Source organism: Haemaphysalis longicornis, unplaced genomic scaffold, assembly GCF_048455015.1.
Source record: "Haemaphysalis longicornis isolate Haplotype H1 unplaced genomic scaffold, Haemaphysalis longicornis Haplotype H1 scaffold_8, whole genome shotgun sequence".
Lineage (NCBI taxonomy): Eukaryota > Metazoa > Arthropoda > Arachnida > Ixodida > Ixodidae > Haemaphysalis > Haemaphysalis longicornis.
Genome location: NW_027526445.1, coordinates 190838535 through 190849661, shown reverse-complemented (window position 1 = coordinate 190849661; position 11127 = coordinate 190838535). Strand labels below are relative to the sequence as shown.

The window sequence follows — 11127 nt, the reverse complement described above, 5'->3', positions numbered from 1 at the left end:
TGGTGAGTGCGAGTGCGAGTGAGTGCGAGCGCCACTCACGGTGAGTCCCGTTCACCACTCGCGAGTGCGAGTTTCAGTCGCGGCGAACCACGCTCAGCACTCGCGAGTGCGAGTGCCACTCGCGGCCGAGTGGAACTCATCACTCGTGAGTGGGAGTTCCACTCGTGGTGGGCCCCGCTCAGCACTCGCGAGTGCGAAAGCCACTCGCGGTGAACCCCACTCACCACTCGCGAGTGCGAGTTCCACTCGCGGCGAGCCCCGCTCACCACTATGAGTGGCGAGTGAACGCGCGCTTGCACGATGTGCCTGGCTTACCGCGGTGAGCATCACTCGCTGGCATTCGTCGCAGTAGCCGCTCGCTGTGGTAATTGCTGCTGGCGATATCCACTCGCACGCACAGCCACTGCTAGTTAATGGAACGACTGCCTTTAGCTTCGGGAATATGTGGCTACTCCCCTTTATATTAAGGCACCGTGAAGTCAACTCTCCAGTGACCTGTTGATTTAAGAATACGATTTGGATGGACGTCTGACGCCATATTGCACTGATACTCTCACTGCCATGACTCATTGGGGCTGTTACGCGCATTCTCGACGAATGATGTTTCTGGCTCGCAGCGTTTTGTGTTGGAATTAGTGTCGGTAACGCCGTCCCAACAAAGCGATTGCACTTCATCTACCGCTAAGCGCTGCGATGGAGGCATTAGGAAGCACCATGATCTAGTGCCGTAGTACCGTATTTACCCGATTCTAACGCGCACTTTTTTCCCCAAAAAATAGGCCGAAAAATCGCATGCGCGTTAGAATCGGATACAAAACCGAAACTGCCGAAACAGCGGAAATTTCGTCCCACCCATCGCCATCACTATCTCAAGATGGCGCCAAAGCTTTCAGCAACGATTTTTCGGACGAATCAAGCCTAGGCGCCTATGCTTTTCTATCGGCGTTCACACAAATCGTCAAATCGTTTCACTTGCGCGCTTGATAACAGCAATGGCAGCAGCAGCTCCCACACGTTCAAAACGAGCGGTCGGCTGAAGCGTGCACCTCTGGAGAAGCTCTCGGGATGGGCGTGCGAGGCGTGGGCTACGATCCCATCGACCATGGTTGAACTATAGTGCTCGTTCGTTCAGAAGTGTGGCATCGCGAACGCGCTTGAAGGCACCGAGGCCGAGATGTTGTGGTCAGCGGAGAGCGACGAGGAGCGAGATTAGTGAGATTACTTCGGGAAATAAATCGCCCGTTTCTCTCGCATTCGTTTGTCTGGGTCACAAAGTCCCGTGCGCGTTACAATCGGAGGTGCAAGTTTTTTCGGCTTTTTTGCCAGGAAAATCGGGTGCGCGTTAGAATCGGGGGCGCGTTAAAATCGGGTAAATACGGTACTTGGTGTACATAATTGGCCGGCTTGCTGCAGCTGTCAGTAGGCCGGCTGTTCTGAAGCGCAAATTGTGAGTGCCCGTATTCGTTTGAAAAGGTATCACAGATTTTCACAGATTCGCGTATCAGGATGGCGAAATGGTTCGGATGGGCGAGTTGCATGTTGTCGAAGCAGTAGCTCATTTTGGAGGCCTTGGCGTATGAAACGTATCAGTGTTCGCCATTACTTGTTACGGCGGCGCTCTATTATGATGCTCGCTTTCACGCGGACTTGGCATCACACATCCTTCTACGGCAGTTACGGTGCGTGCCTTGAGGCATGTGATTTGCTGCTGTCCGTGTGTTTGACACACCTGAAAACTTCACCGCTGCTGTTTTATTGCAAACTTCACCAAAATATTTACGTTTCGTTATGTTGCGTGAATGTTGCATTGCCTCATATACGCCGATGTGCGCACCTTTCGCAAGCAAACGAACTAAGTGCGCCTTAGCATCACCTCACATAGTATTTGTCATGGTGACTCGCCAACTGCACCCCTTCGTTTAGTTCCCTGTCTCCTCTGAAGTTTGTGTATCCGTTCGTGCAGATTCACAAGAATCGTACGTTATATCTGACTCCTCATTCGCCTTACCGAATCGCGGTGTTCGAATCGTTACTGCTGCGTGAATTTTGTGAAATATAGTTTTCATACCTTCAGATCGCGAAAGGTAAGATACTCGCTGTTCGCGCTGCTCTGTTGTCATCGACGGTGATTTACCATTACGTTTGTGAATTTGCCTGCCCAAGTTGAAATAGGGATCCCTGGGCTCCCGCATTTTGCTTTTTTCATTCTGTCCGTTCACGGTCGCCAACGAGCTAGTTAATGAGGCGAAATTGCTTCTGCTGCTTTATTTTCGTATTTAGGGTTGTGGTCAACCCAAACACTGCAGTCCCCGTCATGCTTGCTGCGCTGATTCGCTGAAAAGGGCTTCGCAGTCTAGTGTTCCTCATTTTTTGTTCCCCGTATGTAGATCGTCGTCCGCGTGCCGATGGCGTGCAGACCAGTGAGAAGCCACTGTGACCCCTGTGGGGTGTGACGAATAGTACGCGTTCTCGGCAGTCGGATAGCGTAATTTGTGAGTGGGTGAGTGAGTGCGTGAGTGCGTGAGTGTGTGTGCGTGTTCACGTCAGTGCGTCTGTGTGTGCGCGCGTGCGCGTGTTCAAGTGCGTTAGTGTGTGTGCGCGTGCATGTGCATTTGTGTGCGTGCGGGCGCGTGTATGTGTTTGTGTGTTGCATGGGTGTTCGTGCTTGTGTACGTGCGTGCATGTGCGTGCGTGTGTGTGTCCGATGACTTATTCTCCCCGTTATTTCGTATAAACTTTCGACGTGAACTTGTTTCGGTGCCCGGTGCGGGCGCATGACGGTTCAGTTTAGGATCAAGCTGCGGTTTTGTGGCAGGTTGGCGCCGATTAGAAAGGGGGACGGGGAGGGAGGCGGGCGCCAGGCAACTCGTCTCCATGAGTACGCCCGCGCTAAAGTCAGGCGGCGCCGATTTCGCGCGACCACGCGGCGCCGCCTCTCTCCCTCGCCTTGTCTCCGCCAAGCGGTCAAGGCAGCGCTCCAGTAGCGTTCCTCCGCCTTGCTTGCCGTTTTCAATCTTTTTGAGGCGGTGTTTTGCTGGACACTCTCGCACTGCACCCTTTTCGCCTGGGATTACTCTTGAAATAAACTGTTTGGAAGGTTGTCCAGAGCGAATAGACCCTATGCGAAATTGCATGGTGATCTAGCAACACTGATGTAAACGAGACCGTCGGCCATATTGGTACGGGCGCCGATCGGGAAGTCTCGTATTGTTTACTGTGGAAGAGTAGGTGACGGTAACGCGGTATGGCTCAAACTGGACGGCGTTTTCCGGCTCCCGACCGCGGATTGTGGACGAAGGACTTGTCTGCGCTGCCGACTGTGTCCGAAGACTCGTACTACTCGGGGTGCCGTGCCAAAGACCCATCCGAGCGGCAGCGGAGCAGGGCATGCCGCCTAGCCACCGAGGCGCATTGCTCGCCTTCATCGGTGCGGACAAACACGTGCGACTCGCAGTAAGTAAATCCTTCTTTGTTTTTACTTGACGCGAGTTAACCGGTATGAGCATTTGTATGGCACTTTGTTCACCGTTGTTTACCATGCAAATGCGCAGCGGCGACCCTGTTGCAGTAACTCTGAAAGAGGAAAGCGACAATCGCCAGACCATACCGCTAGTGGGTGGATTAGGTATTTTCAAATGCTGTACATCGAATTTACGGGATGATTTTTGGCGAAGATGTTAACGGAAAGGTTGCGGCCGTTTTCCGTGACGGTCGTCCGCCCGCGCGTTTGCCGCAAAGCAATCGTGCTTTGCGGCGAAGTCAACTACAAAAGCGCACATATGCCTTGAATTTTCTTTTTTTTGTGTGTTTTCATTATTTATTGCGCATGTTCTGCGCAAAAATCTGTTTGTGTGTCTTTCTTCTCCTTTTTTTGGCGGTGGGGTGGTTGTGTTTGTTTTAAAGAGCATGTTTTTGGTGTGCACGAATAGATAATACAGTAAAACCTCGTTAGCTCGAACTTACTGAACTAGAAGATTTTTTTTAATTCGATGGGTCATCTGTATAGCCCGAATGTTTACCTGTTTATCTCGAAAGATTCTGGAAGTGAGTTCCAGATAATCATATTATTGCTTGCTTAAGTTATGACGAACACGATTATGCGGGTACTGGTATCATTACCCACGCTGAGGTTTTTAAATGTTAAACTTCCTTCTCTTGAAAAATGCATTAACAAAGCATGCAGAGATACTTGCACGCTCGAACTTGACAAACAATTTTGACATCATTGCTGTTTCAGGTGTAGATTATTGCCCTTGCAACAATGTTAAGGAAGACACAAAATCTGGTCATTTTGAGTCTGTTCCTTGCGGCCACTTCTTTCTGCTCTTTACCATAAACTGTAGCGGACTAGTCCTGTTCTTCACTGAGTGTTATTTACTTATACTCTCTCTGTTCTTGCAGGTTGGGCCTCATCCATGTGCTCAGCAGCTGCTTTCGCTCCCAGAAGAAAAGTGGCCGGCCCTAAGTTGTGTGCCTCACCTTTGAGACGGACAGTGGGGCGATTGGGGAGGCAGCGTGCGATTGCCCGGCGGGTTGCAGTGTAGCATGGAGTCACATCCTGGCTGCTGTGCACCTACTCGCCCTCTTGCTAGCCGAAGGTTTTAAGAGGCGCCACCAAAGCTTGCGTGCACTGAGCTGCCACAACAGTGGGGACGTCCGAAACAGCAGGGCATCAAGCCAGCGAGTGTCCAAAACATTGACTGGAGAAGCCCGCGATAAAATGGCCCCTCCCTTCCCTCGCCAATGCGTCTGTTCGATGCACGTCGAGTACAGGAAGTGCCGTGCAGGCGCTTGGGAGAAAACTTGGTAGCCTTGGGAATGAGTTTTTTGCCCCAGTTGTGCTGGCCTCCCGCTCCTCCTCCTCCTCCTCCCCCCCCCCCCCCCCCCCCGCCAGTGACAGAAACAAGGACTGGCATGGCACCTGAAGGGTCACCTATGAGCTACCAGCAAGCATTCAGGAGCACGCAGCAGAGGCTGGGCAACGTCACGTTTACTAGACCGCGACATGCAGGGGTGCGCGAATGCTTCTTTTTGTTCCATTTATATCCACAGTTTGCTATACTGCACGCGCTATAAATCAGCGAAGTAGTTTAATTTACTGGGATTTTCACTGTGGATACAAAAAACGCAAAAGCTCTCAAGCTGATGCGTGGCAGCCTGATGCAACTGTGGCCGTTTTCTTTTTGAATAAAACTTGAAAATTGTCTCAGCTACCTACATCAATGGACACTATCATTACGTCGGAGGCATGCATGCAGCGAGTGACAAACTAGAGGAGTGAGTGTGTATTTTAGTCGCAAAATATTCGACAGTAAATACATCGTTGCTGGAATGACAATGGGCACCAAGTTAACTTGACGTAACAACAAACCTTTCAGCCCGGAAAATCGGGAACCAAGTGCAAAAGCTCGAATTTTCCACCGTTAGATCATCATAAAACAGCGTTCGCCACTTCTGCAACGACACACGGCTAAATGCAACGTAAAGAAACCAACAACACACTCCCATACCGTGCGCGCCCGCCACAGAGGAAATTTTCGACGGCGTAGTGCGGCAAGAAAAGTTTGTTTACAGCCCTAGGTAAGATAAAGGCTCGTGTAGGGGCTAAGTGGTACCATTTAACAATGAAATGAAGCGGGCGCAGAGCCACAGGGACGAGTAAAGAAACAGCCTAATTTTGGCAACGTGTGGTACTGTTTTCGCGGTCGAGCGCCGCTGTCAGTCGCGTGAATAGGCGGCGCACGTTAAGGCTTCATTTAGAATACAAAGGCTGGACAAGAGAACTCCAACGCAGCTGTATTTTTCATACGGACAGCGACTACGGAACCCCGCGCTTAGCGAACCAACGACAACTATTCGCTCCAAGCGCACCGCGTCCAGCGTGTCACAAAGGTTGCTCGCGCCGGCACAGTTCGCGTCACAAAGTTCGTTCAAAAGCGTGGAACTTCACGTACCTTTTCTCCATTTGAACCGGTAATTCTGCTTTGCGTGCTCTGCGGCACGAAGCAATGCTCCGGCATTGTAGTCCATCACCAAGAGCGGTCAATGCCCGGCGCCTTCTATGTTTCGCTAATTGGTTTCGGTTTCAAACGACCGTACCAAAATGGCGGACCTAGTTACCGGAGTCGACGTGAGATGGCGGTGCGCATTTTGCATAGGGTCTATTGACTGCGCAATAGACCTTATGCGAAATTGCATGGTGATCTAGCAACACTGATGTAAACGAGACCGTCGGCCATATTGGTACGGGTGCCGATCGGGAAGTCTCGTATTGTTTACTGTGGAAGAGTAGGTGACGGTAACGCGGTATGGCTCAAACTGGACGGCGTTTTCCGGCTCCCGACCGCGGATTGTGGACGAAGCACTTGTCTGCGCTGCCGACTGTGTCTGAAGACTCATACCACTCGGGGTGCCGCGCCAAAGACCCATCCGAGCGGCAGCGGAGCAGGGCATGCCGCCTAGCCACCGAGGCGCATTGCTCGCCTTCATCGGTGCGGACAAACACGTGCGACTCGCAGTAAGTAAATCCTTCTTCGTTTTTTACTTGACGCGATTTAACCGTTATGAGCATCTGTATAGCACTTTGTTCACCGTTGTTTATCATACAAATGCGTAGCGACGATTCTGTTGCAGTAACCTTGAAAGAGGAAAGCGACAATCGCCAGACCGTACCACTAGTGAGTGGATTCGGTATTTTCAAATGCTGTACATCGAATTTACGGGATGATTTTTGGCGAAGAAGTTTACGGAAAGGTTGCGGCCGTTTTCCGTGACGCTCGTCCGCCCGCGCGTTTGCCGCAAAGCAATCGCGCTTTGCGGCGAAGTCAACTACAAAAGCGCACATACGCCTTGAATTTTCTTTTTTTGTGTATTTTCATTATTTATTGCGCATGTTCTGCCGCAAAAATTCGTTTGTGTGTCTTTATTCTCCTTTTTTGGCGGTGGGGTGGTTGTGTTTGTTTCTAAAGCGCATGTTTTTGGTGTGCACGAATAGATAATACAGTAAAACCTCCTTATAGCTCGAACTCACTGAACTAGAAGATTTTTTTTAATTTGAAGGGTCATTGGTATAGCCCGAATGTTTACCTGTTTATCTCGAAAGGTTCTAGAAGTGAGTTCCAGATAATCATATTATTGCTTGCTTAAGTTATGACGAACACGATTATGCGGGTACTGGTATCATTACCCACGGTGAGGTTTTTAAATGTTAAACTTCCTTCTCTTGAAAATGCATTAACAAAGCATGCAGAGATACTTGCACGCTCGAACTTGACAAACAATTTTGATATCATTGCTGTTTGAGGTGTAGATTATTGCCCTTGCAACAGTGTTAAGCAAGACACAAAATCTGGTCATTTTGAGTCTGTTCCTTGCGGCCACTTCTTTCTGCTCTGTCCCTTTACCATAAACTGTAGCGGACTAGTCCGTTCTTCCCTGAGTGCTATTTACTGTTACTGTCACTATTCTTGCAGGTTGGGCCTCATTTATGTGCTCAGCATCTACTTTCGCTCCCAGAAGAAAAGTGGCCGGCCTTATGTTGTGTGCCTCACCTTTGAGACGGACAGTGGGGCGATTGTGGAGGCAGCGTGCGAGTGCACGGCGTGTTGCAGTGGAGCATGTAGTCACATCCTGGCTGCTGTGCACCTACTCGCCCTCTTTCAAGCCGAAGGTTTTAAGACGCGCCACCGAAGCTTGCGTGAACTGAGCTGCCACAACAGTGCGTACGTCCGAGACAGCAGGGCATCAAGCCAGCGAGTGTCCAAGACATTGACTGGAGAAGCCCGCGAGAAAATGGCCCCTCCCTTCCTTTGCCAATGCGTCTGTTCGATACACGTCGAGTCCAGGAGCAATGCGAGCAGCAACAAAGTGCCGTGCAGGCGCTTTGGAGAAAACTTGGTAACCTTGGGAATGGGTTTTTTGCCCCAGTTGTGATGGCTTCACCCCCCACAGTGACAGAACGAAGGACTGGCACGGCACCTGAAGGGTCACCTATGAGCTACCAGCAAGCATTCATGCCACATTACGCCGTGGTCATCTCGCGAGCACGCAGAGGCTGGACAACGTCGTGTTTACTAGACCGCGGCATGCAGGGGTGCGCGAATGCTTCCCTTTGTTCCATTTATATCCACAGTTTGCTATACTGTACTACGCGCTATAAATCAGCGAAGTAGTTTAATTTACTGGGATTTTTACTGTAGATACAAAAATGCAAAAGCACCCAACCTGATGCGCGGCGTCCTGATGCAACTCTGGCCGTTTTCTTTTTTTTGACTAGAACTTGAAAATGTAAATGTATTATTTCATTTATTGTATCTGTATGTATACAAGATGTAGTTTAAACAATAATTTGTGTGTTTGCAAGCTACAGACTAACTTTTTTGTATTTAAGTATTCTACATCTGAACGAGAGGGCCTGTGAATATATGTATTGATCCCCACTCTCCTCACCCTACTCACGTTTCGAGTATATTTTTGTGTGTGTGAAATTGAATATTATTGTACTGATTCTGTACTGCTGGATTGCCCTGTGAAGCAAGAGCCTCTGTCAGGCTGTAGCCTTTAGCTCTTGCTTCACTTTCCACTGTTGGAAAGTGAATAAACTTCAAACTTCAAACTTCAAAATTGTCTGAGCTACCTACATCAATGGCCACTATCATTACGTCGGAGGCATGCATGCAGCATGTGACAAACTAGAAGAGTGAGTGTGTATTTTAGTCGCAAAATATTCGACAGTAAATACATCGCGGCTGAAATGACAATGGGCACCAAGTTAACTTGACGTAACAACAAACCTTTCAGCCTGGCAAATCAGGAACCAAGTACAAAAGCTCGAATTTTCCACCGTTAGATCCTCATAAAACACGGTACGCCACTACTGCAACGACACGCGGCTAAATGCAGCGTAAAAGAAACCAACAACACACTCCCATACCGTGCGCGCCCGCCACAGAGCAAATTTTCAACCGCGCCGTGACGGCGTAGTGCGGCAAGAGAAGTTTGTTTACAGCCCTAGGTAAGATAAAGGCTCGTGTAGGGGCTAAGCGGCACCATTTAACAATGAAATGAAGCTGGCGCAGAGCCACAGGGACGAGTAAAGAAACAGCCTAATTTTGGCAACGTGTGGTACTGTTTTCCCGTCGACCGCCGCTGTCAGTCGCATGAATAGGTGGCGCACGCTCAGGCTTCATTTAGAATACAAAGGCTGTACCACAGAACTCCAACGCAGCTGTATTTTTCATCCGGACAGCGACTACGGGATCCCGCGCTTAGCGAACCAACGACAAATATTCGCTCCCAGCGCACCGCGCCCAGCGTGTCACAAAGGTTGCTCGCGCCGGCATAGTTCGCGTCAGAAAGTTCGTTCAAGAGCGTAGAACTTCACGTACCTTTTGTCCATTTGGACCGGTATGTCCGCATTGCGTGCACTGCGGCACGAAGCAATGCTCCGGCATTGTAGCCCATCAACAAGAGCGGTCAATGCCCGACTTCTATGTTTTGCTAATTGGTTTCGGTTTCAAACGACCGTACCAAAATGGCGGACCTAGTTACCGGAGTCGACGTGAGATGGCGGGGCGCATTTTGCATAGGGTCTATTGGCGCGCTTGGAGATAGGAATATGTGCGCGCGCTAGCCAGTATTTTGACAGATGGCAATAGCTTTTCTAAGCTGTTCTTCCGAACTGGACTATTTCTTTTATGTTTGTCACCACTGTCAAAATTTTCAGTGTTTTTTTTTTCTTTTTTAGAATATGAGCGAAATAGCATAGACAATAATAAAAAGTTATCATGCATGGCTTCTGGCAAATTTGCGAGAATTTGTTCATTCCGTAAAAGAGTCCAGCGACGATTACCGCTTTGAAAGTGACATATCAAGACATGTGCTTATAATAACGGAATACATACTTAGGAAAAATTCAGACCCCATTCTTAAGAAAGGTAAATTTTAGCTCAAATAGTAAGTATTTCATGCCCGAAAATATTTGTACTGCCGACAGCGAAAACGACGCATGCCGCTCATAACAAAATCGGCGCATTAGTACTTGTAAAAATCACAACCTACTTTAACATTGACACAATCAAAGTACCGATTTATAAAATCACGGCCTATTGATGACTACGCGAGATAAGACGTGACAGATACGACGTGACGCATCTTTTGTTGACCAAATATCTATCCAACCCATATGAGCTGCTAAGCAGGCTAGATATATGAAAACTGTCTTACCCTCTTTGAATGTATTTCATATCTTTATTTTTGACGGGTACACAGTTTCATTGAACGGTGGGCACTTCAGAGAAAAGAGGTAAAAACGTATACGAAACATGAGCACAGACACATAGATATACACACTAGAAGTAATCCGGAACACAAAGTTATTGCTCTCAAAACTCACCACGTTTATTTATTTATTTATTTATTTACAGCGTCCCTAAATGCCCTCGCGAAAGCGTATATTATACACTCTTAGTCAATTCCTGGTTATCCGACCCGCATGCAGGCGGGCTGCTGCGCCAATTTAAAGCCGCTTATAAAGCGGCGGTTCAGGCGGCCTCGAGCGCAAGCGGCCCGCCGAAGACGCGGCCCAGCGTTTAAGCGGCCCTCTTGAGGGCCGCCTAACCAGAGGGCCACCAAAAAACCCGGGCCGTGTGTTCGGCGGGCCGCTGGCCGTAAGCTTCGCGCATTAATTCACGTAATACAGGCTTTTTTTTTTTTCAGTTGGATCAAGTTTGTACGAGTTAATGATTCTTTTGGGGCATGCCTCATAGCCAATGTGAAGCTTATCTCTTAAAACACCCAATTCTTTCTGGCTTCACGTAACATGGTGGTGTCGGTGTCAATAAGGCCGCATTGAAGGTCTCCACAAAATGGAACGATTCATGGCGAAGTTTAAACTCCCGTGCTGTAAAAAACAAAGTCAGTTGGAATGTGGATTAGCGGTGGTTGTGAGTGAGCGTGAGTGGGTATGGGAGTAGGGAGTGCGTGTGAGTGGAGGAAGCGAGTGGTGATTGCGAGTGAGTGTGAGTGGCCATTACAAGTGGTGAGTGCGAGTGAGAGGGAGTGTAAGCGGCGAATGCGAGTGGTGAGCGTGAGCGCGAGTGAGTGCGAGTGGTGACGATGAGTGGTGAG

At 49.2% G+C, this 11127-nt stretch overlaps 1 long non-coding RNA gene across 1 annotated transcript; it reads left to right on the top strand.

Moving 5' to 3' along the window:
* Positions 1-3165: 3165 nt before the first annotated feature.
* Positions 3166-4854, top strand: LOC144149415 (uncharacterized). The gene is made up of 2 exons (XR_013318302.1): positions 3166-3453; positions 4402-4854. It is a non-coding gene; the product is annotated as an uncharacterized LOC144149415 (long non-coding RNA).
* Positions 4855-11127: the final 6273 nt, after the last annotated feature.